Source organism: Triturus cristatus, chromosome 6 (assembly GCF_964204655.1).
Source record: "Triturus cristatus chromosome 6, aTriCri1.1, whole genome shotgun sequence".
Taxonomy (NCBI): Eukaryota; Metazoa; Chordata; class Amphibia; order Caudata; family Salamandridae; genus Triturus; species Triturus cristatus.
The window spans coordinates 1,369,485,180-1,369,512,128 of NC_140589.1; the positions used below are offsets into that span (position 1 = coordinate 1,369,485,180).

Consider the following 26,949-nt stretch of genomic DNA (forward strand, 5'->3'; position numbering starts at 1 on the left):
TCAAACACCATCTGTGCAATTTTGATTGCCTTCGGTGGGTCTTTGTGAAAGGATTCCGGGTTTCAATCACGCTCTGACCTTGTTAATCCGCTATGCGTAGATTCCAGTATCTTGCAGCGGCCCCTCATTTCATTCGAGGGCGGTGCGATCTCCACGGCCAAGGACTGGCCGTTTTTTTATGTCCTTCCAAAAGTTTTATCCCTTGCTTGGAGACGCACTCAGAAACAAAGCAGGGCCCCATCAGTGAAAAACGGAGTCCTTTATTGCAGCAAAAGCCGGCATTTCTTACACAAAGTTCTTTCAGTTTGCCCTACGCGTTTCGATGCTCCTGCATCTTGATCCCGGGCTGGTACTGTTATATGCGGCAATTTGTACGAGGGTGTCAGGTCACCTGATTTTAAAATGCTAGCCCTGCCCCTTGATGGGTTGGCTCCGGTGCTGTTAATAAACCTGCATGCTGGGACTTGAAGTATTCCCTCGTATGCTCTTGTTCTTCGGTGGAATTTTGCCGTCAAACACCATCTGTGCAATTTTGATTGCCTTCGGTGGGTCTTTGTGAAAGGATTCCGGGTTTCAATCACGCTCTGACCTTGTTAATCCGCTATGCGTAGTCCAGTATCTCGCAGCGGCCCCTCATTTCATTCGAGGGCGGTGCGATCTCCACGGCCAAGGACTGGCTGTTTTTTTATGTCCTTCCAAAAGTTTTATCCCTTGCTTGGAGACGCACTCAGAAACAAAGCAGGGCCCCATCAGTGAAAAACGGAGTCCTTTATTGCAGCAAAAGCCGGCATTTCTTACACAAAGTTCTTTCAGTTTGCCCTACGCGTTTCGATGCTCCTGCATCTTGATCCCGGGCTGGTACTGTTATATGCGGCAATTTGTACGAGGGTGTCAGGTCACCTGATTTTAAAATGCTAGCCCTGCCCCTTGATGGGTTGGCTCCGGTGCTGTTAATAAACCTGCATGCTGGGACTTGAAGTATTCCCTCGTATGCTCTTGTTCTTCGGTGGAATTTTGCCGTCAAACACCATCTGTGCAATTTTGATTGCCTTCGGTGGGTCTTTGTGAAAGGATTCCGGGTTTCAATCACGCTCTGACCTTGTTAATCCGCTATGCGTAGTCCAGTATCTCGCAGCGGCCCCTCATTTCATTCGAGGGCGGTGCGATCTCCACGGCCAAGGACTGGCTGTTTTTTTATGTCCTTCCAAAAGTTTTATCCCTTGCTTGGAGACGCACTCAGAAACAAAGCAGGGCCCCATCAGTGAAAAACGGAGTCCTTTATTGCAGCAAAAGCCGGCATTTCTTACACAAAGTTCTTTCAGTTTGCCCTACGCGTTTCGATGCTCCTGCATCTTGATCCCGGGCTGGTACTGTTATATGCGGCAATTTGTACGAGGGTGTCAGGTCACCTGATTTTAAAATGCTAGCCCTGCCCCTTGATGGGTTGGCTCCGGAGCTGTTAATAAACCTGCATGCTGGGACTTGAAGTATTCCCTCGTATGCTCTTGTTCTTCGGTGGAATTTTGCCGTCAAACACCATCTGTGCAATTTTGATTGCCTTCGGTGGGTCTTTGCGAAAGGATTCCGGGTTTCAATCACGCTCTGACCTTGTTAATCCGCTATGCGTAGATTCCAGTATCTCGCAGCGGCCCCTCATTTCATTCGAGGGCGGTGCGATCTCCACGGCCAAGGACTGGCCGTTTTTTTATGTCCTTCCAAAAGTTTTATCCCTTGCTTGGAGACGCACTCAGAAACAAAGCAGGGCCCCATCAGTGAAAAACGGAGTCCTCTATTGCAGCAAGATACTGGAATCTACGCATAGCGGATTAACAAGGTCAGAGCGTGATTGAAACCCGGAATCCTTTCACAAAGACCCACCGAAGGCAATCAAAATTGCACAGATGGTGTTTGACGGCAAAATTCCACCGAAGAACAAGAGCATACGAGGGAATACTTCAAGTCCCAGCATGCAGGTTTATTAACAGCACCGGAGCCAACCCATCAAGGGGCAGGGCTAGCATTTTAAAATCAGGTGACCTGACACCCTCGTACAAATTGCCGCATATAACAGTACCTGCCCGGGATCAAGATGCAGGAGCATCGAAACGCGTAGGGCAAACTGAAAGAACTTTGTGTAAGAAATGCCGGCTTTTGCTGCAATAAAGGACTCCGTTTTTCACTGATGGGGCCCTGCTTTGTTTCTGAGTGCGTCTCCAAGCAAGGGATAAAACTTTTGGAAGGACATAAAAAAACGGCCAGTCCTTGGCCGTGGAGATCGCACCGCCCTCGAATGAAATGAGGGGCCGCTGCGAGATACTGGAATCTACGCATAGCGGATTAACAAGGTCAGAGCGTGATTGAAACCCGGAATCCTTTCACAAAGACCCACCGAAGGCAATCAAAATTGCACAGATGGTGTTTGACGGCAAAATTCCACCGAAGAACAAGAGCATACGAGGGAATACTTCAAGTCCCAGCATGCAGGTTTATTAACAGCACCGGAGCCAACCCATCAAGGGGCAGGGCTAGCATTTTAAAATCAGGTGACCTGACACCCTCGTACAAATTGCCGCATATAACAGTACCAGCCCGGGATCAAGATGCAGGAGCATCGAAACGCGTAGGGCAAACTGAAAGAACTTTGTGTAAGAAATGCCGGCTTTTGCTGCAATAAAGGACTCCGTTTTTCACTGATGGGGCCCTGCTTTGTTTCTGAGTGCGTCTCCAAGCAAGGGATAAAACTTTTGGAAGGACATAAAAAAACGGCCAGTCCTTGGCCGTGGAGACCGCACCGCCCTCGAATGAAATGAGGGGCCGCTGCGAGATACTGGAATCTACGCATAGCGGATTAACAAGGTCAGAGCGTGATTGAAACTCGGAATCCTTTCACAAAGACCCACCGAAGGCAATCAAAATTGCACAGATGGTGTTTGACGGCAAAATTCCACCGAAGAACAAGAGCATACGAGGGAATACTTCATGTCCCAGCATGCAGGTTTATTAACAGCACCGGAGCCAACCCATCAAGGGGCAGGGCTAGCATTTTAAAATCAGGTGACCTGACACCCTCGTACAAATTGCCGCATATAACAGTACCAGCCCGGGATCAAGATGCAGGAGCATCGAAACGCGTAGGGCAAACTGAAAGAACTTTGTGTAAGAAATACCGGCTTTTGCTGCAATAAAGGACTCCATTTTTCACTGATGGGGCCCTGCTTTGTTTCTGAGTGCGTCTCCAAGCAAGGGATAAAACTTTTGGAAGGACATAAAAAAACGGCCAGTCCTTGGCCGTGGAGATCGCACCGCCCTCGAATGAAATGAGGGGCCGCTGCGAGATACTGGAATCTACGCATAGCGGATTAACAAGGTCAGAGCGTGATTGAAACCCGGAATCCTTTCACAAAGACCCACCGAAGGCAATCAAAATTGCACAGATGGTGTTTGACGGCAAAATTCCACCGAAGAACAAGAGCATACGAGGGAATACTTCAAGTCCCAGCATGCAGGTTTATTAACAGCACCGGAGCCAACCCATCAAGGGGCAGGGCTAGCATTTTAAAATCAGGTGACCTGACACCCTCGTACAAATTGCCGCATATAACAGTACCAGCCCGGGATCAAGATGCAGGAGCATCGAAACGCGTAGGGCAAACTGAAAGAACTTTGTGTAAGAAATGCCGGCTTTTGCTGCAATAAAGGACTCCGTTTTTCACTGATGGGGCCCTGCTTTGTTTCTGAGTGCGTCTCCAAGCAAGGGATAAAACTTTTGGAAGGACATATATATATATATATATATATATATATATATATATATATATATATATATATATATATATATATATATATATATATATATACATAACCTACTGGCGGTCGCCAGTAGGTAGTTATAGTTACAACCTAGTTTCCATAGGAAAAGCATTTTTCGATTTGCTAATTACTTTGGCGTCGTTTAACGGATCTTTATGAAATTTTCCAAAAAGTTGCACTTTTTAGGGCAGCTCCTATCTTGAAAGATTGGGGGTGATTCGTCAAGTGGGGGCTGAGAAAAAAGGAGGGTCCCAAAACGAGTTTTCCCCATGTTAATTTCCATAGGAAAATTTAGGACGAGCTACAGCCCGAACTGCTGAACGAAATTACCCCAAATTTGGCAGAAAGGAAGAGTTTTGTTCAGAAAGCGACCTTTTTTTAAATGGTGTAAATCCGTTCCGTAGTTTTTCAAAAATTCAAAAAATAAGAGTGAAACAATCAATTTCCCATAAGAAACTTTGTGCAAGGCTACAGCTGATACTACTGAATGGAATTACCCCAAATTTGGCACAAAGGTAGTGCGTGGGTCAGAAAGCGACCTTTTTTTTTAAATGGTGTAAATCCGTTCAGTAGGTGCTGAGAAATTAGAAAAATAAAAGTTTCGATATCTGGGCGGAGCCTAAGTCCCCTGCATGAGCTTCACTGTGATTGGCTGCCAACACTCCAAACCAGGACGTGTTGGCAACCATCTTGTGGCTTGGTAGAAGCGAGTCGCTAGAAAACAGAGAAACAAAGGTAGAAAACAAGAGAAGGGGGCAGAGTAGAAACACCCTGACCCCCTAGGCCTGGTCAGGGGGTCCCAGAAGGACCCCCAGGGCCACCAATTTTTTATATTTTGTTAAATCGGAGTAATTCGTGCTGGGGTCGCAGGTTTCCGTGGTTTTTTTTAATGAGACCCCGGGGTGGGCTAGGTCCCGGGGGCATTTCTTAAAAAATATTAGCGTGGGCTCCCTGGGGCTGGGGGTGCCCGCTGGAGTCTCCGTAGTCTCGGGGCTTCACTCATATTGGGAGGAGGTTGCGCAGCCCCCCTCCTGGAGCTCTCAATCTGCTTATAACTTTAGCCTTGTTTGACGATTCTTTATGACATTTTCCAAAAAGTTTGTCTTTTTTTATCAGCTCCTACCTTGAAAATTTAGGGGTGATAGGTGAAGGGGGGGCTGAGAAAAAAGGGGGGGGGGTGAAAACGTGTTTTCTCAACGGATTTTCCATAGGAAACTTAAGACAAGGCTACAGGTCAAACTGCTGAACGGAATTAAGCCAAATTTGGCAGAGAGAAAGGTCTTGGTCCAGAAAGCGCGGTTTTGTTGAAATGGTGTAAATCCGTTTAGTACTTTTTGAGTTATTAAAGGGAAAAAATATATAAAATATATATATATATCTGCCTTACTCTCGAGCACGAGCTTGCCTCTGATTGGCTGCTAACTCTTCAAAGCAGGAAGTGTCCTCTGATTGGCTGCTAACACTTGAAACCAGGAAGTGTTACCAGCCATCTTGTGCCTCGCATCGAGTGAAAATATAAAAGAAAGGTTCCGGGAGCAATTTAATATAGCAGAGCTCTGTGTAATGATGAGTTGGACGCAGTGAAGGTTTAACATTTATTAACAATAAAGGAGAAACAGTTGAGCGCCAGGCAGCACGACTTCCACTCCAGGACACTAGTAGGAAGATAAGCCTTTCACGCTCCCTGTGCCCAACATCACCACTTCAGAGGTATGCCTTTAGAAGCCAGTCCGTCAGCTCGCAGCTGTCTACCTTTGCGAGCTAGTACGCTACTGTGCCTGTACCTCTGCAAGCTACTACGCTGCTGTTCCTTTGGGATACCAAAGGGGATGATGGACGGAGCATTTGAGCAAATCAAACACTCACCCCCAGTCAACTGATCTGGGTTTATTCCATCATCATTCTTTAGCTCACTCCACCACCCCAGTTCAGACATGGCCATATGCAAATCAGTCTGACCCTGTGCCTCATGGGAACAGTCCAGCCCAAACTGCCAAGCCATGTCTTCCCTGGACCGGAAACAAGCATCCTGGGACCGGTTTCGGGTTCATAACCCTCATCAGCCAGGCTATCTTGAATCCAGTGGCAAAGTGAGCAAGGGACCCACGTCTGGGCATACCCTGCCAACTTAGGGCGAACAAAGCGATACCAAAGGGGATGATGGACGGAGCATTTGAGCAAATCAAAGACTCACCCCCAGTCAACTGATCTGGGCTCAAACTGGAACGGCATGGTGAGCAAAAAAACGATGGATTTAGGCCCAGATCTCTGTACTGGGGTGAATGTATGACATTGTTCTGCATTCTGTCCATCAACTGTTGTTTTTGCAGCTGTTCCTTTGGTAATGAACGGCTCGTAGTTCTGCCTCTGTGAGTTGAGCGGACGGGCCGCAGTTGTCCCTCTTCGTGCCTGGGTACGAACTGTTCATAAGTCTTACTATATGGGCATTGAAAAGCCATTTTTGTATTCAGTCCGTTAGCTGGCATCTGTCCGAGGCATTTCTGAAAACATACCGGAGCTCTGTTTGTGAGAGATACCCCTTTCACGCTGCCTCTCCCACCATCAGCAGGTAACGCACCCTCTTCCCACATCACTAGCATACCTTCAACAAACTTCTTGGGCCTGCAAGTCTCCCTCTGCGAACCACTGGTGGGCATGCAGCTCTTCCGGTGCTACTTCTCGGGCCCGCACTTTTACGAGCCAGGCCGCCGGTTTGCATGTTTCTGAGAAGAGATGCAATGGAGGCAACGATGATGCAGGTCAGACACCCAACAGTACTCCGACATCCCCCAGCAGCAGCTGCTTGTCCACCATCCCCGCTCACCCCGCCACAAACAAATGTGACAGGAACGTTTTTACATGTGGAGCCTTAGAAAACAGCTAGTGTTGCAGTTTTAATAAAAAAGATGCTTGTGAGGTTGGACAAATAAGAATCTTAGTCATGTATGGATTTACATATAAAACATTTTATTAAAACAAATCAACAACAAATAAAACTGTGTGTAAACTATTTTTTTTAAAGAAAACAACAACAAATAAAACTATGTACAGCCATAGCGTGTCATCCCTCGACAATTTGTGAATCACAGCCTGCAAGACAAAAAGAAAAATAAGATGGTGCGTTATGCGTCCAGCAAAGGAGAGAGAAAGAGAGGGAGAGGGAGATTCAAGGAAGATAGAAAGAGAGAAAGAGTGTGAGAGAGAGGAAGAGAGAGAAAGAGAGAGAGGGAGGAAGAGAGAGAGAGCGAAAGAGAAAGCGAGAGAAGACAGATAGTAAGAGTAAGACAGAGAGGAAGACAGAGAAAGAGAATGAGTGAGAGAGAGTAAGAGAGAGAGAGAAAGAGAGAGAGAGAGAGAGAGAGAGAGAGGAAGACAGAGAGAGAGAGAAAGAGTGAAAGAGAGGAAGTGAGAAAGAGTGAAACAGTGTGAGAGAGAGAGCAAGAGAGAGGGAGAAAGAGTGAGAGAGAAGGAGAGAGAGACAAAGAGTGAGAGAGAGGAAGAGAGAAATATTAAGAAAGAAAGAAAGAGTGAGATACAAGGAAGAGAGAGAGAAACAGTGTGAGAGAGAGGAAAAGAGACAAACAGTGTGAGAGAGAGGAAGAGAGAGAGGAAGTGAGAGAAAGAATGAGAGAGAGAAGAAGAGACAGAGAAAGTGTGAGAGAGAGAGAAAGGAAAAGATGGAAAGGAAGTATTGACACTGGAGAAAATCATTGCAGCTCACCCTTGTGTCACCGGTGTGTCTCCAACCATGTGCCAGGACATACTCCTCCCTCAAGTTTAGTCATCTGAAAGATAGAATAGAATTAGTAATTGCAGACTATATACAAGTGCACATGCATAATCCTCTGTTTTGGCTCTGCGCACCCAGGCTGCTGCATCCCATCCACTTCCACTGCCCAGAGGTGTCCAACAGCTGCTGCACATCCAGGGCCATATTATCAAGAATGGCGATAACATTATCGCCGCTTTAGCGGCAGGAAACTGCCGCAAAATCGGCGATAAGGGGCTTGATATTTTGCCCTTGTGAATACCCATAGAAGCCCAGGTTTGATGTCGTTCACACCAGAACCTGGGCTTCTATGGGAATTCTCAAGGGCATATTATCAAGCCACTTATCACCGCTTTAGCGGCAGTTTCCTGCAGCTAAAGCGGTGATAATGTTATCGCCGTTCTTGATAATGTGGTCCCCAGTTTGCTGTAGCCCATACACTTGCACTGCCCAGAGGTGTAAAACAGCCACTGTGCACCCAGGCTGCTGCACCCCATGCACTCCCACTATCCGGAGCTGCCGCTGCGCATCCAGGCTGCTGCACCCCATCTACTCCCACTGGCCGGTGGTGAGTGCCCCCTGCTGCGCAAACAAGCCTCTCTGCTCACCTTCCGCCACCGGCGTGTGTCGAAGAGAGAAGACCACGTGCCGAAGGAACCTCCTCAGCCTCAGTACACGTGGTCAACTGACCTCACAATTCAAAATGAGTGTTGATTGCCAGGATGGCCACGCATCAACGCAGGTTCTACACGTGTTCAGCTCTGGTGGTGTTGGGGGGATGTCAATTTGTGAATCAGAGTCTGTTAGATAAAAAGCAAGATAAGATTGTGCATCATGCGTCCATCAAAGGAGAGAGGAAGAGAGAGAGGAAGAGCGAGAGAGAGAGAGAGAGTGAGAGAGTGACACTGGAGAAAATCTTCGCAGCTCACCTTTGTGTCACCAGTGTGTCTCCTACCACGTGCCGGGACATAGTGCACCCTCAAGCTCCCACATCTGAAAGATAGAACAGAATTAGTAATTGTAGGAAAGACCAGTATGCAGGAATGAAAAGAAAGAGATGGTAATTCTCTTGATGTGGTTTAATCCTCAGAACATGTTTTCTAAGCAGCAAGTATAAAGCAAGAATGACTGAACCCCCGTTAACTTCTACCTCCCAACCTTCTCACATTCAAAACATAACATTCCCAAAGCGACATGAGGCAGCCACGAGCTGTGAGAGGAATGTCACGCTCGTGTCTGCATGCTTCGATGCTCCCAACACACCTTACCTCTTTAAAAAAAAAAAAAGAGAAAGGAAACTTCGTCAAAATTTGATGGTAAATTTAAGGGTGCAAAGTATGAAAAAAGAAATACTCAACTGATTTGCTACAGATGTGGGAGCGACGGACATTTGGCCGACTGTAAAAACTGTCTTGCCATTGAAAAACTTGTTCAAAATGCAATAAGACAGGGTAATGGCAGGGTATATACGACTGCATACGCCTAAATCGCTGTGCAGCCTTTCTGCATCCAGGCTGCTGCACCATATGCACTCCCGCCGCCCAGAGGTATCTGCCCGCCGCTGTGCACCCAGGCCTCACTATTAACATTTTCGCTGTCACTGCACCCTCCACATCATGCAGCTCCGTTCTGGAAGGTAATAGGTCTCCCATTGGGTACTGAGTCTTGATATGGCCATGGCAGAGGACATACTAGTGCACCTATCATCATCGCAGGTTGCTCAGTGGTTGCGGTGCTACTAATTCAGTGAGAAGAGAGACCATGTATTATAAACTGTAAAATGGCATAGTGCACGTGTGTCCGGTCTTTTATATTAGCAGGGTCACGAGTCCTGTGACACCTGTGCTGGATGGGTGTGGTGTGGGTGTATACCAGCCGTGAGGGAGTGGCTGTGGCATCAGTGTTGCCAGATCATTTGAGATGTCATCAGTGATGTCACCAGTGATGTCACTGACCATGTCATGAATGATGTAATATGTGACGTCATCAGCAGTGCATTGCGGGGGCGCGAGTTATAGTTAGCTCAACTAACTATAACGGCGGAATTTCTATGGTTTTGTATGAGTGAAATGTCCAACTAACTATAATGTCCCTGAAACCTATGTTTTTTTCAGTGAATTACAAAGGTTTTTTAAATGCTAATTTGTAACTATAACGTCCCTGAAACCTATGTTTTTTTCTGTGAATTTCAAAGGTTTTTTAAATGCTATTTTGTAACTTTAACGTCCCTGAAACCTATGTTTTTTCAGTGAATATATATATATATATACATACATATATATCTATATATACATACATCTCTCTCTCTCTCTCTCTCTCTCTCTCTCTCTATATATATATATATATATATATATATACATATATATATTACAGCTCCTTGAACAAAAGACCAGCACTCACGAGGGTACGATATCCAATAGTTTATTGGATTGGAGGTACGCACAGTGAGTACCTCCAATCCAATAAACTATTGGATATCGTACCCCTGTGAGCGCTGGCCTTTTGTTCAAGGAGCTGTGAGATTGTACACGGGAGCACCCTTGTGGACCGAGCACCTGCCTGCGAGTGCAGAACGAATGGTGCAAGTGGAGCAAAGAATATATATATATATCCTACTGGCAGTCGCCAGTAGGTAGTTATAGGTAGGATGTGTTTCCATAGGAAAAGCGTCCGTCAGTAGGACATATATATATATATATGTATGTATGTATATATATATTCACAGAAAAAACCATAGGCTTCAGGGGTGTTATAGTTAGCTGGACATTTCACTCGTACAAAACCATTGAAATTCCACTGTTATAGTTAGTTCAGCTAACTATAACTCGTGCGCCCGCAATGCACTGATGATGACGTCACATATTACATCACTCATGACATGGTCAGTGACATCACTCATGACATCACTGATGACAACTCAAATGACAGCACTGATGACATCATCCAGTGAATGTGTCTTTCTGAAAAATAAATATTTTTTATATATGTATATCTGAAGGTCTATGGAAGAATAAATGGGTAAATAAGTGTCTAAATGGATGTTTTTTTGTAAAATTGATTGTATAACTGACTGATTAAGTGTATTTTAGTGAATACATGGGTTAGCGAGTAATGTTTAAATATGTAAATATCTGTATCAGTCTCTCACTTTGTGTATACGTGGCTGCATGGGTTGGTGAGTAGCTACATGAGTGTCTATATGGGTTATTAGTTGGTTTTTTGAGTATCAGTATGAGTGTCTGAGTGTCTGTATGGTTCGGTGGGGGTATTACTTAGTGCATAGATGCATGAATGAGTGACTCACTGTTTGTATGTGTTGAAGACAGCATGTATGCAGGACTGTATAGGTGGATGAGAGTGTGTATGGGTATGTTAGTCAGTGAATGACTGTCTCAATAGTGTCTTTATGAGTAACTACATATGTTTTAAACTATTATATGTGAGTATTGGTGTATATAAGTGAGTATATGTGAGAGTGAGAGATTGGAATAGTTCCTGTAGAAATAAGTATGTGTTTCTATAAGTGTTTGTTTAAGAGAGTAAGTATGTGTAAGTTTCTGTAGAAGTAAGTGTGGTAGTGTGTGTTTAACTGTATATGCAAGTAAATAGATGTTTGATACTTTGTTTGCATGTGTGAGTATGTGTGTGAGTAACTCTATAGATGAGTGGTGGTGTGTAACAGAATGTATAGATGTATGAGTACATATGATGAGTGAATACATGTATGAGTGACTGCATAGAACTGTTGGTGAATGAGTAGATGTGTGTGTAGATCTTGGAATTACTGAATAGGTGTGTTGTAACTGTATTGGTATGTGCATTGTTTTGAAAATGTTAGTTTGTATTTTTGAGTGTGTTTATCAAAGGTTATATTAGGCTGAGAAGAGGTCTGCCACTCTATCACAAGGATGATGTCATCAGTGATGTCATTTGAGATGTCATCAGTGATGTCATGAGTGATGTCACTGACCATGTCATGAGTGATGTAATATGTGACGTCATCACCAGTGCATTGCGGGTGCGCCAGTTATAGTTAGCTCAACTAACTATAACAGGCAAATTTCTCTGGTTTTATATGAGTCAAATGTCCAACTAACTATAACGTCCCTGAAACCTATGGTTTTTTCAGTGAATTTCTAAGGTTTTTTAAATGCTAATTCCTAACTATAACGTCTGTAAAACCTATGGTTTTTTCAGTGAATTTCAAAGGTTTTTAAAGGTTAATTTCACATTTTAATATTTATAAAACCTATATTTTTTCAATTTTGATGTTGTAATATTTTGGAACTCTATTATCCTTTTTTGTTTTTAATGTGAAAAATATTAAATGTTTATATCTTTAAAAAAAAGTATGTATATCGTTTTTTTTGTTGAGAAAACTGAAGTCCCGTACTGATAGTGTACCAAGCTCCATCAGCACGCGAATCCTATCCGCCATATTGCTAAACTCGTAAAGGATGCGCATTTCGCATCCGACGGGTTCGTGGCACCGCGTCCCGCGTAACATGATTTATGTATGTGGTCGCTCCAGCTGCTACTTTGGTATGCGATGGGTACTCAGTACTAAGCCGCGCCTTACGTCATGTACATATGAGGTCATGCCCGCTGTGTGTTGCGTATGCGATGAGTGCACGCTGCCAGGCCCTATGTTACATCATAGACGTATGGTGTTGCGCCAGGAACGCAATTCCCTCATTTTTGTTTTCGTCTCAAAACTATATCTAAATAAGTTTAAAGTGTATATGAGAACAAGCGATAATCTAAAATATTTTAAACATTTATATATTTCTAACTGTAATAAACTTATATTATGGTAATATTTTCTCAAAATCGCGTCGGGTGCGGCCTCCTTGCGCGCTCGCTGCGCGATTGCCATGTGACCTTAAAGAAAAGCATTTAATTGGTTCATAACATTTCCCATTGTAACAGTTGGAGGACCACACCCATTTTCGCCATTCTCTCTACAGCGTTTGATGAGAGACTCCTCTTCCTCTTACAGAGCTTTTTTTTGCTATGTACACATATCTGACAGTACACACAACATGCAACCATCATCTTCATCAATATTCATGCTCTGTAAAGCAGCCTTCCACCTGTGATAGCCATGCATCTAAAAGCTACATAACAGAACTTTTCCCCACTGCCAGAAGTAACATGGTTGCATACGCTGTCTACAGCACAATGCAATGTGGTACGGCCCAGGGGCAGAATCATGCATACATAATGAACACACGGACACAGATAGATAGTGGAAGTGGGTACGGGCACGTCCGCTCGACTCCTTTTTATTACCAGGGTCACATATCCAGAGACGTCTGTGCTGGATGCGTGTGGGGTGAGTGTAAACCAGCCCTCAGGGAATGGTTGCTGCTAGCATCAACTACAACAGTAATCACTGAATCACACACAGAGATTCAATAATAAAAGGGTCAATAGTTTATGCTGCAGTAAGGTAGGGACACTAGTTGTGAAATAATACAGAAAAGATTCTATTGTAAAACAACCATAAATTGTGGTATACTAAGATACAGGCAGTAGATCTGAAATAATACACAAAAATATTGTATCAGAAAGGGTCCATCAGGTCTGGTGCACTTAGATAGCCACATCAAAAGCATTCAGCATGTGCACAGCCAGCGATGATGCGTGCTGCGGGCGGGCCGTACTAGGAGCAATGTCTGTTGCCTACAACACTACATCATCTGCAATAGCGACTCGATCTGAATTGTAAACACTGCTGTCTGCAGTGTAGGCCAGAGAGCCGTCAGCAAGGGCCCACAGCCATGTGGCGTTGACTTGAGCTGCCCAGTTTGCCGTACGCAAAGCAACAAAACCGTGTGCGGACCATGTGATGATGCGTATGCGTGGTGCGGACAGAGCACACTGGAGCAATGTCTTTTGCCTACAGGACTGCGTCATCTACACATAGCGACTCGATCTGAATTGTGAACACTGCTGTCTGCAGTGTAAATTGAAGGCAGTAGTGAGCACAGTCTTCCATGAATACTTTTTCTCACGTCCTCTTCACAAAATACAACAACATAAATTATACAAAACCCTCCAATAAATAAATCAAAACAATTCGAATTGCGATCTCTGCTGTCCACTGCGTACACTGTTATTCAGTGTTCTTTACCACTACCAAGAAGAATTTGGTCATTGTACTAGACCTATAAGTCATCTTAAAAAACTTCTTCAAGCAAGTATACTAAAAGGCTATTGTGTATATTTCAATAGTAGTTGCCTACTGGATTCTGTAATTAAACAGTCACCACTCGATCTGAATTGTGACCTGATCGGAGTGGGTACACAGAAATCATCACAAACTTTAAGTTCTGACATCCTCAATCACAAAATCAAGACCCCGTTTCACTGTTCCGACCTGCTGTACCATGGTGTACTCCACCGACTACAGTCAACCAAGCCCCATAATCATGTACAGCAGTTAGCTACGGAAGCACAGAGTCTGATGCACCTCAACGGAGGGAGTTCTGTCAAAACCAAGCAGCAAGTAATATCGGACATCGTCCATTTTGGGATCAAGACACCGTTCCACTGTTGGGACCTAGAGTTGGTTGCACCTGGTTGAAGGAACTACCTTCATCTCCACTCTCAGATACAGTTCTAACATCGTCCATTGTGGGATCAAGACCCCGTTCCACTGTTCGGACCTGCTGTACTGCGGTGTACTCCACCGACTGCAGTCAACCAAGCCCAATAATCATATGCAGCAGTTAGCTACGGAAGCACAGAGTCTGATGCACCTCAACGGAGGGAGTTCTGTGAAAACCAAGCAGCATGTAATATCGTACATCGTCCATTTTGGGATCAAGACACCGTTCCACTGTTGGGATGTAGAGTTGGTTGCACCTCTTCGAAGGGAGTACCTTCATCTCCACTCTCAGATGCAGTTCTAACATCGTACATTGTAGGATCAAGACCCCGTTTCACTCTTCGGACCTGCTGTACTGGGATGTACTCCAGCGACTGCAGTCAGCCAAGCCCAATGATCATGTGCAGCACTTAGCTACGGAGGCACAGAGTCTGATGCACCTCAACGGAGACACTTCTGTGAAAACACACAAGCAGCAGGTAATATCGGACATCGTCCATTCTGGGATCAAGACACCATTCCACTGTTGGGACCTAGAGTTACTTGCACCTGGTCGAAGGGAGTAGCTTCATCTCCACTCTCAGATGTAGTTCTAACATCGTCCATTGTGGGATCAAGACACCGTTCCACTGTTGGGACCTAGAGTTGGTTACACCTGGTCGAAAGGAGTACCTTCATCTGCACTTTCAGATGTAGTTCTAACATCGTCCTTTGTGGGATAAAGACACCGTTCCACTGTTGGTACCTCTTCAACTACTGTGTTAGTAGTATACAGAGCACTTCACGATGCTGGGTCTCAGGCTGGGCGCTGTCTGCCTGTGTCGCGGTAGCCAGCGTTGATCTCAGGAACCTTCCCAGCTCACAGACCACGGGCCAAAATCTTCCGCCGGCACATGGTGGGCCCTCTTTAACATGCAACAGTGTCAAAAGGTGAACTGTGGGACATATGTGCGTCGCAGCGGCCATGACGGTTTCTGGGTAACAGCAGGCTGAGAGCATTATTCCCACAGCCACCTTCACTCACGGCATCAGCCTCATGGCGGTGTAAGCTGCCCAGACCTGACAGACATGCTCGCCATTCTGGAAGAGAACCACACCCAGAGAAACATGCCTTTTATTCATACCCCTACGCTAGCCTTGCGTACGCCGAGCCAGCCCACTACGCTAAAGATTTTGGGGGGGGGGAAGGCACGTACGCACTATGTTTTCGTAATCTTCCCTGCTGACTGTACTATCATGGTTGCGTCCACTGTCGACTTCACTCAATAGACCATCAGTGTATGTTGACATGTAAATGTCTGTGCTCTGCATACTCTAGTCTGCCCGGCACACCCCCTCAACACTTTGCATTGTATACTTTTATAATCGAGAATCACTTGCCACCTTCGAACATACTTTGCTCCCATCTCTCCCCGCATTCTGCATTGTGTGGCAGAGGTGCCATGCCATGTTTGGTTTGTGTACATGGCTCGCCATGGTTCCCCCGGTACGTAGTGTCGTTGTGTCTGCTAGGTGTACATATTGTTTGTCATGTTGTATGTGATTATATAAGGTAGCGTGTTTATTCACGAGCAGTGGTTTCTGCCATTTACATATCGCTGTCTTAAAGAGGAGACCGAAGTTTTTCTCACATGTGAAATGTGGGACCACAATGGCAATCATTCATTACTATGCAAGAATGTCCAACTGCACAACACTTCTAAGCTTACAGCCCCCAATTGTGCATGCTTTCTTAAAAGTACGACAACTCCCACAATCAGACCAACATTCACACAGCTTTCTAACGGCAGTTATCTGCTTCTTAATAACATGGACTGCTACGCAATGTGAGCTGGCATACTGTATGTCTTTACTGTTTCAAACCGGATAACTTCCTCTGGCAATCTCTATTCCCACCCACACAAAGTAACTCCCAAAGTTCAACTTGGCCTTCAATACCTATTTTGAAAACAGATTTTGTTAAACGGAGCAAACTGAAAGCGCTTTTGTTTCAAACAGAAGTGTCCCTCACTCCTCCAAAAGTAATTGATCGACTGCAGATAGCACGAACTTCAAATAAAATGCACTCCCTTTTAAATACGAACCTCCCATTATACTTTGTGAATTGTTACACAATTTTCAACACATCTGACATTTAAGGTCTGGCACACTTTTTTAACATTGTCTCCTCTGGCCTTCTCACAGGCTTACAAACTGTTTTTAGTCTAATACCAGACTTCATTAATTCGATCATCTCTGGAATAACAGCAACAGTGCCCATAATTCTCGCTCTGTTTGCGGCCATCCTACTACTATTTTAGCTTGTTAAAAATGGCTACGCTCCGTGTGGTAACAAGCATGTCCGACAGAATACGCCTCGACGCGAAGCTACATCAATACCGTGAAAAAATGGAACTTTTCGGCTGCCTGCCTCTCTCTATTATCGGAGCCAGCTACAACATGACATTTATTTACACATATACAATCTGCGTGCATCCATCTTTTAATTGCAAAACTTGCCCAATCGACTGGCAAATGGATCTATGCCTTGCTAACATCCCAGAAACGCTCCCGATATCCAACAGGTAATGGAGTATCTTGAAAACCATGAACTTGATTGTTTGGGCAGTGGAGCAATGGCGGATGCAACGCAAAAAGGTATCCTGGCGGAATGGGATTTCTGCGCAGCGGCAAAAGATCTCCTGCAACGTGTGACCTTTGACAACATCGCAGATTGTCTGCCAATTCAAATTGCCGCTCCAACATTTGAGGAACATTACTGTCCCTTCGAGGATATGAATTGGATTGCTTTTCTTTTTCTCACACGATCGCAACAATCGCCTCTTGGAACATTACGCATCTCAAGCAGCTGAAGAACTTCTGGACTGCAATCTCCTCGACTTGTAAGAAATTCACTTTATTCTTGGATTGATTTTTTCCAATTTTTTTGACTTTTTCCTATTAAATTTTTAATACACTTCAATTGAACTATTTTCATATAATAACTTTCTAAGTATGCTTAGGCATTTGAACTCTGTTTTCATTATTGGCCCTTACTTCTCCACACTAACCAGGGATGGATGATGTATGGCCTATGCAAATACGCTATTTACTTGCTAAATTAGCCTAAACCCGACATCCATTTTGAAACCATATCTATTCTTTGTACACATGTTTCTCTGCCTGCCTTTTATCCACGAAGCCCTTTCACACAAATCAGCTCAGCCTCTGCTCACGAACTGGCGATCAAGATAAAAAAAACGACATTGTTTAGGAACTGGTTGGCACAGTGTGGTAATCGTATCCTACCTTTATTTTCATTCTAAAATTTACAGTCATTCATGTCTAATAGGTATTGTTTATGTCACATGGAACTGTAACATGTAATGTGGAATTGACTGATGCAGGAGCTTAGGTTTGAATACAGCACAAGCGGTTGGAATTTGCCTCAGCTGGATGCCTTAGCTCTTGCACCAGTGGTTCCATTTATGGCACTTACATAAAGACACTTTTTATGGAACTTGCAGACTCCATCGCTTTATCCCACACAGCCACTTTCTTAAACACACCTAATTTCACCATTTGTCTTCTGTGGCATTGCAACATTCTGCATTATATTCTTCACGATTATTTCTTTATTCCTGCTTCCTAAAACACTCCATTCAAGTCTTCAGACCGGTAGTGGTGAGTAGTTTGCTTCCCACTCCCGCTATAGTCTAAACCCATACTAACACCACTTGCACAGCTATGCTACAGCGTACAGTATGCTACAGCGCCAGGAACACATCAGTTTACAGCAATCAGCTCACGGTTTCATCTCCGAGTGCACTCGCACCTCACCTCAGCACCATCTCTCTCTGGTCAAAACAGCACTTTCACACCGCTAGGGGTGAACACTTCTCTTCACACTCCCTGTATAGCACACCCTAACCACCCCACAGAGCTCACACCGCTATACTCTAAACCCATACTAACACCACTTGCACAGCTATGCTACAGCAGCCAGTATCCTACAGGACCCAGAGAACATCAGTTTACAGCAATCAGCTCACGGTTTCATTCCTGAGTGTACCGGCACCTCACCTCAGCACCATCTCACTCTGGGCAAAACAGCACTTTCACACCGGTAGGGGTGAATAAATCGCTTCACACTCCCTGTGTAGCACACCCTAACCACCCCACAGAACTCACAGCGCTCCTACCCTTCTCTTTCCTACTCTTTTCACCCTTTTTTCCCCTTGCTCGCTTCAACGGAATCACAAAATGGCGGCCAACACTTCCTAGTTGCAACCGCTCGCAGCGCTCACAACCAATAAGCAGCAAGCTTGTGCTTGTAACGCCTCAGCCAATCAGATGGCAGAATTCCCAAATATCGATATCTGTAAATTTAGATATTTCTCAAAAACTACTCAACGGAGTTACACCAAATAAACAAAAGCGTGCTTTCTAGACCAAGACCCTTCTCCCTGCCAAATTTGGGGTAATTCCATTCACCTGTTCGACCTGTAGCCTTGTCTAAAGTTTCCTATGGAAATTAACATCGAGAAAACATGTTTTGGGACCCCCCTTTTTTCTCGGCCCCCCCTTGACGAATCACCCCCAAACGTCCCAAATAGGAGCTGATATGAACAAAGAATTAGTTTGGAAAATTTCATGAAGATAAATCAAACGACGCCAAAGTTATAAGCAAAACAAAAAATGTTCTTCCTATGGAAACTTGGTCCTAACTATAACTACCTACTGGTGACCGCCAGTAGGTAATATCTATCTATCTATCTATCTATCTATCTATCTATCTATCTATCTATCTATCTATCTATCTATCTATCTATCTATCTATCTATCTATCTATCTATCTATCTATCTATCTATCTATCTATCTATCTATCTATCTATCTATCTATCTATCTATCTATCTATCTATCTATCTATCTATCTATCTATCTATCTATCTATCTATCTATCTATCTATCTATCTATCTATCTTTCGATCTATCTATATATCTGTCTGTCTGTCTGTCTGTCTGTCTGTCTGTCTGTCTGTCTGTCTGCCTGCCTGCCTACCTACCTACATACATACATACATACATACATACATACATACATACATATATATATAAATATATATATATATATATATTACCTACTGGCGGTCGCCAGTAGGTAGTTATAGTTAGGACCCTGTTTCCATAGGAAAACCGCAACATTCTATTTTGAATAACTTTGGCGCCGGTCGACGAATCCTCGTGAAATTTTCAAAATAGGTGGGGCGCTACGCTCCGCTCCTACCCTGAAAGTCTCGGGGGGATTCGTCAAGCGGGGGCTGAGATAAAAGGGGGGTCCCAAAACGCGTTTTTCCCATGCATTTTTCCATAGGACTTTTAGACACAGCTACAGCCCGAACGGCTGAACAGAGTTCCTTGAAATTTGGCAGAGAGGTAGTCTACAGGTCAAGGAAGTGCCATTTGTAGGTTTGGTGTAAATCTGTTCAGTATTTCCTGAGAAAATAGCATTTAAAAGCATATATATATGTGGGCGGAGCCTAACCACACATCTCATCCTGAGATCTGATTGGCTGTCAGCACTTCATCCAAGAAGTGTTGGCAGCCATCTTGGGACCAATACACATGATAGCACCTCATTAAAAAGCATTGCAGTTAATAGAAGGTTTTAAGACTTTAGTTACATTATAAATCATTTGTTGATGGTACCATACTCATTTTAGGAATTGTGGTATGTTCTAAGGTGATTTCACCATGTGAAAAAGCCTTCTGCTGGGATATCACGATTGAGAGAAAAATATTTTCTCATGCTTTTACCACAGAGGTTTGGAAGGTGATCTATAAGCTAAACTGAGAGCTTATTTTCTGTAAATTCACATTATCTTTCTCAGTCATGTGAGAATGAAGTCTGACATTCTCAGTAAAACATGTACATCCAACAAGGGCAGAGACTGTCAGTTGAATCCTTTGTGTTCTACTGCAGCTTCCCAGAGTGTTCCAAAGAACTACTAGAGCGCTAACCGTCCTATTTATGATAAACGTATGGCACACCTGAAGCCATCTTGCTTGGATTAAAGTGGTAACTCTTAAAACATTTAATTTAAAAAGGAACAAAATGAGGGGGTTCATTTTTCCATAAAAAGTATGATTAGTGCTGCAGAAAGAAAAATTAGGGCACATTTTGAGTGACTTCTCAAATCCTCTTCTATTTCATTAAAAAAGTCTGACATGCAGACTGAAACATGCACTTTCAATACCAGCAGCAGTTTTCCCTGATGAGCAGTAGCTTTACTACAGTGATCTAATGAGCAAAAAGAGTGCTAACATTCTGATTTTATGGCAAATGTGTGACACATCTGAATGCCTTCTTGATGGAATCAAAGTAAAAAACTGAAAGTATTTCCTACTGAGGAGACTGCAGTAAATGAGGAAATTAGGAAACTTCATAACAAATAAATCTCCCAAGATGGCCACCGGAGACAAAAGAGCCCAAATGTAGCCCAAAATCACCCAGATATAGCCCACATATAGCCCAATGACAGAAGTGTGCAAAACACTTATTATTTTGTGTTTTTGCAGTGTTATATAGTGCAGACTTGTCAGGTATTGGAGTGCTTTACATGAGCATTGGTTACATCACACAAGAACAAATTCATTTTGGTTGTAGACATGGGGAGACTAAGTGATTTGACCAGAATCACAGAATGTCGAGCTGAAGCAGAAACTTCAACCTGGTTCCCCAGTTGCAAAGTCAGCAGTTCTGGAAGTAACACCACATCCTCTCCCCTAAGTGCAACATTTAATCAAGTGGTCAACTGGATAAAAAAACATAAAGATAACAAATAATTTAAAAGTGCTTTGTCGCTATTTGAAAACTCAGAAAATATGTCCTTATTTTAGTCTTTTAGAGCACTAACCATAATTTTGATGCCAATAAGACCCTCTCATATATGTAATTTCTAAAGGAAATGCTCTAGGTATTACAGTTTTGATTACATCAAGATGATGTCAGGCGTTCCACACTTTTGTAATAAATATAGAATGTTAGCAATCTAGTTGTTCATTAGGATACTGTTGAGAGGCAGAGGCCAGGGGCACAGACTCTGAAAATTGAAGGCAGGTAGGAGGGTGCAAAGGCAACAATTTAACCACACTGAGCAGGCAGGAAGGGCCGTGGAAGCACAACAGACTATGGAGGGCAGTGGAAAGGGGAGCAGGGGCAACAAACCAACAATACAGGACTTGCAAGAGAGGCTGTTGGAGGGAAGATCTATTACGGGTCAAGGAAGCTAGGGGCGGTCCCCAGAGCCCCGGGAGCAACCACAGAACTGAGCAGGAGAGTGAGTCAGGGACAAAAGGGGCACCTTAATTTGAGCCGGGGTGCCTAGGAACGCTTGCTCCAAAAATGAAGAAAACAGACATATGAGACATGGAATTGGAGGCAGAATACAATGGCAGTTTAATGAGAAGATGCAACTTCAAAGAAACCAAGGAAAATGTTACCTAGGAACACTCACGTTTACTCTTAGAGCAAGCATTCCTGCAATTACAATACAAAATCTTTTAAATGCAAAAGTAAAGAGAACAATGGTTAAACATAACATGACATTTCATATAGGTAAAATAGAATAAGATACTTCAAGTAAAGCAGAGCAAGACATTTTAAGCAAAGGAAGACAAGAGCTCCCAGCTCTTGGGGAAAACCTGCACAGCCTGTTAACCTACATACAGACGGCGAGGTAGTCCGTCGATATCTGTGGGTGCTCCCTTTTTATATCATTTTGTGGGCTCTTTTGCATGCTACATCTACCTACGTATGCTACCCAAAAGCTTCGTCTGCAGATTTTACCAGACATTTCGTCATTTACCCACTTAATGCTGACAATGGACTGGGTGAAAAGGTCAGTCTCTCAGGCCAATCGCTTATCGTAAGTTCCATAGAGCAAGCAGAAAATAATGGGTATTGTACGGGAATTCAATATATTCATGTATAAAATCTCCTCAGTTCTCCTAACTTGACGCTCTGCGGTTGCCCCTTCCTTAAAAGCGGGAAACCTGCCCAGGAAGCAAGTACCAGTCCAGGATGCAGCCTACTGTATGTCGACAGCTTCAGGGGGATGTTGAACTTTGATACCGAGCACGGAGCACTCGGGTAGGGTGGGGGCTACTAGTTTGGAGCAGAAGGCCTCGCAGACCTGCCTTCAGACTGCTATACACTAAAATTGCAGAGCTATGGTCAATTTAACAAAGAGGCCTACATATTGAACAGAAGGGCCTACACAGGGGTTTTATGCTGGCTGAGTGGTAAGGATGTCTCAGGATAATTATATAGCAACACAGGACCCGCTGGTCAATTTAATACGGCCTACAAATGCGGCTGGCAGGGCAAGGACAAGGGTCTCATACTTCAGGTGTGGACAGAACGGGCCAGGGGCCCCCTGTGATACAAAATCTACCCTCCTTCAAGGCTGTGGCAATGTAATAGACCATTGTGGGCAGAAGGAAGAGGCAATGGTAGTACAACCATACATGCCAACAGACCCGATTCAGCCAGGAAATGTCCAATGTTTTTAAGCTCAAATGGGCTTTATTTGATCTGTCTCCTGTCTACAATATCCTCTTTTTCAATGTAACTCAAAGGGGAAAATCAATACCCCAGTTTGTTTTCAAAATCTCCCTCTTACCAAGTTCAAAATGTTCGCAAGTATGGTACATTGGATCATGGAAGGAAATGGGATAGGGACATGGACTTGGATAACAGAGGACAGGAGGGACATGGAGTGGTGCACCAAACTGACCCTGCAGGGCAGGCATCAGGGTTTGCAGCAGCACAATACACCACACAGGGCATGCAGGACGGGAGTGCAGCACAACAATCCATAGAAAGCAAGAGGGAGGGGACAGGACCATGCACATGGACAACAGAGAACAGAGGGGCAAGAGGCAATGGTAGCTAGCTGACCATAATGGACAGACAGGAGAGAAAGCTGCAGCATAACAGACCATAAAGGGCAGGAGGGACGGATCAGGGGCATTACAATGGAACAGACAAGCCAGGAGGGAGGGAGTAGGGGTCTGCACATGTAAACAGAGGGCTGGGGGCAAGGTGGCAGGGCAGGAGCAGCAAGATAGCCATGGAGGTCAGGCAGGATGGGCACTAGAAGCAAGACACACCATGAAGAGCAACAGTGAGACTGTGATGGCATACACACAGACTATGGAGGGAAGGTGGGAGGGGGTCAGGGGCAGCTAACTGACCACACAGGGAAGGTGGGAGGGGCCATGGCAGCACAGAAGACCATGTATGGCAAGTGGGAGTGGTAGTGGCAGCACAATGGCTATGATGGGCAAGAAGGAGGGTGCAGGGGCATGCACAAAGGACGATGGAGGATAGAAGGGAGGGTCAGGACCTGTGCACAGACAAGAAAGTTCAGGGGAAGGGGCCTCACAACAGACCACACGGGGCAGGCAGGAGGAGCAGTTGCAGCACAACAGACCAGGGAGGGCAGAAGGGTGTAGCAGTACAATGGACCATGTAGGACAGGAGGAAGAGGATAGGGGCATGGCATGTGGACAGGCAGGGTGGAGGTGGCAGGGACAGGTTACAGTCATCTGACAATGCTAGGCAGGTGGGAGGGGAGTGGCAGCTCAACAGAACACTCAGAGTAGATAGGAGTGGCAGGTCCATGGGACATGGTGGGCAAAAAGGATGGAGCAGGGGCATGCACAAAGACATCGGAGGGCAGGGGGAAGGAGAATAGGGGCAGCAAGCTAAGCACAGAGTTTAAGCAGGAGGTCAATGATGGGGCATAGAATTGGGCAATGGAGGGCAGGAGGAGTGGACTGGTACATCATACTAAATTGAGGGCAGTGGCAGCACATCAGACCATGCATGGCAGGAGGGAGGAGGCTAGTCCATGGATTCACACAACAGAGGATAGGGAGGAGGGGGATGGGGCAGCAAGCTAACTGTTCAGAGAAGGCGGGTATTAGGAACTTTATTGTTTTTAAAACATTGTGTCTGTGCGAACTACTTAAAATATGAACAAGTATGCAGCATAATCTCGCTTTTATTCAGGAAGAAGAGGACGTTTGTGACTGTGACTCCGGGCTCACTTGGCAGAAACACCCCCTGGCCCTCCACCCCCTCTCGCAAAATGTAATGCCCGTGAAAAGGGTAGGTGAACACAGTGTTATGTAGAACATAGTCCTGAGAGCACGATTGAAAATGAAAACTAGATATAGTGTATGGTATAAACTATGCACCAAAAAGTGTGATATAAGATGAACCAGGCGTGAAATATAATATGCAATACATTGTGCGCAATGACAGATTCATTGGAGAGCGCGAGATAGCACAGGCACTAGCGCGTGCTATGCGTTATGCGCCTTGGAGTGTAATATGCACAGGGCAGTGTTGTGTAACCTAACTAGTCTCTAAAGTTGTAATATAAAATATGTGCTGGGGAGTGTAACGTTGCATATGCACTGTGACAAAGATATGGATCCCAGATTGTAATATGTATGGCATAGCACTGTGCGTTATAACATAGGCATCGAGGAAGGCACGTTAGATGGGGCAATATAACCGGTGCGAAGACAAGTGTGGCATGACATATTCACGGGGTGGTGTTACAGTGCACATGGGCTAGAGAGTGTCATAGCATACGCACTAGCTAGTGGAATACAACACAGAGGTGTGTGGCACTCAGCAGGCAATGGTGGGTGTAACACAGCATTGGGCTCTGCCAGGAGCGCGCTGTGACTCTCAAGTGATGTTCGTCCCCTTTCCAGAGAGTAAAATAAAAAGTATTACACATTCGGCAGTGGATGTGTGTTTTATTAACCGTGAGGGGGGTTTCTTGCATAGTTTTGGTCGAATTTTTGTCGAATCCCCTTTGAATGGCTTGGTGTGCATGTGTATTAAATGTGCCCGTCAATAGCTACCCATGTTTGTATAAATAAACAACAAGGGTGTCTACCGGGATTAGGCACGGTAGGGCATCAGACATGTCAGAGCTTCACTAGTGGTGTAAATACATTCCACGTGGATTCATTGTATGCATAGTCGCCTTTTAATGAATATCACGCAAATTGTCATGGTGATAGGTACGTACGGTTTGTCCAGCATGTCCTAGGTGTGTCTATAAATATATATTTTTTAAAAATAATAAAAAACAGTGGCCGGCCCTGGGGATTGGTGTCAAAAAAATATAATTAGGAGACAGGCCCTGGGGGATGGGGTCATCAGGGCCAATAAATTAGAATAAGAAGGGGAACCACACAGCCCCCCTTCTTAAAAAATTAAAATAAATAAAAGACTGGCATCGTGCCGGAGGCCATGCCCCCTCCGTGCAGCACTCTGCAAACGCGCCCCCAACAGGCATCTCCAGTATGCGCCAGGAAGCTGCGCTGCAGACAGGTGTTCTGAGGCCAAGCCCCTTTTTACATCTCTCTGCAACGCAGCTCTGTGGCGCTTACTGGAGGTACCTAGTGGTCTAGTGTGACCCTAGGGACCCTTAGGATTCAAGGGGACCTAATCTCTCAACTTAGAACAGCCACAGGGCGCGTTTACACAGTGGTGAAGGGAGGGGACGGGGCCTGAGGTGACGTGTGCAAACACGCACTATGGCACATTTTAAATTGGGGATATAATTTCCCTTCAATACTGAGGGCCCCTGGGGGCTAACTAGCCCACCAAGGGCTTCCAGTAAGCGGCACTGAGCTGCATTGCAGAGAGGTGGTCCAGGCCGTGCCACTTTTTACACCTCTCTGCAACGCAGCTCTGTGGCACTTACTGGAGGTACCTAGTGGGCTAGTTGGACCCTAGGGACCCTCAGGATTCAAATGAACTTAATCTCCCAACTAAAAACGGACACAGGGCGTGTTTACACAGTGGTGAAGGGAGGGGACGGGGCCTGAGTTAACGTGTGCAAAAACGCCCTGTGGCCTGTTTTAAGAGGTAGTTTTAATCCCCATGCCCTATTATATACTAGGGGCTTACAGAGGAGGTCAGGCTAATCACAGTGGGACCCCAACGCATAATGTTCCCTAGTGTATGTAGGTGTTTTCACTGTATTCTAAGTGTCTTTTAACATAGCACTGGCTCTAGGACTGGTTAGTCAGACTCAGTTACCACCAGTATCCGTCTGAAAAAGTTGAGGGTACAGGATGATTTTGCAACAAGGCTTCTTTCTGCTCTTCTTTTTGTTCTTTCTGCATGTTATCCTTCTTCCTGCACTTATCTTCGTATTTGAGGACTTCTGTTGCTTCTTTCTGCACTTCTTTTGTTTCTTTCTCTGCATTTTTTCTTCTTTCTTCACATGTCCTATCTCTGTAGGCATAGTTAGAAATTAGCATTTAAAAAACCTTTGAAATTCACAGAAAAAACCATAGGTTTCAGACACGTTATAGTTAGGAATTAGCATTTAAAAAACCTCAGAAATTCACTGAAAAAACCATAGGTTCCAAGGGTGTTATAGTTAGCTGGACTTTTCACTTGTACAAAACCATTGAAATTCCCCCGTTATAGTTAGTTCAGCTAACTATAACTCGCGCGCCCGCAATGCACTGCTGATGACGTCACAAATTACATCACTCATGACATGGTCAGTGACATCACTCATGACATCACTGATGACATCTCAAATGACATCACTGATGACATCAACCTTGTGATAGAGTGGCAGACCTCCTCTCACCCTAATATAAGCTTTGATACACACATTCAAAAATAGAGACTAAAATTTTCAAAACAATGGACATACCAATACCAG

General features: G+C 44.6%; 1 long non-coding RNA gene across 1 annotated transcript in view; it reads right to left on the reverse strand.

Annotated features, from left to right (window-relative positions):
- Positions 1–7,532: 7,532 nt before the first annotated feature.
- The window catches only part of LOC146821425 (uncharacterized), a 36,837-nt gene continuing 17,420 nt past the window's right edge, over positions 7,533–26,949 (reverse strand). The window contains exons 2-4 of the long non-coding RNA XR_014962712.1: positions 8,509–8,572; positions 8,188–8,379; positions 7,533–7,595 (exon numbers count right to left, since the gene is read on the reverse strand). This is a non-coding gene — a long non-coding RNA (uncharacterized LOC146821425). The remainder of the gene's footprint in view (positions 7,596–8,187; positions 8,380–8,508; positions 8,573–26,949) is intronic.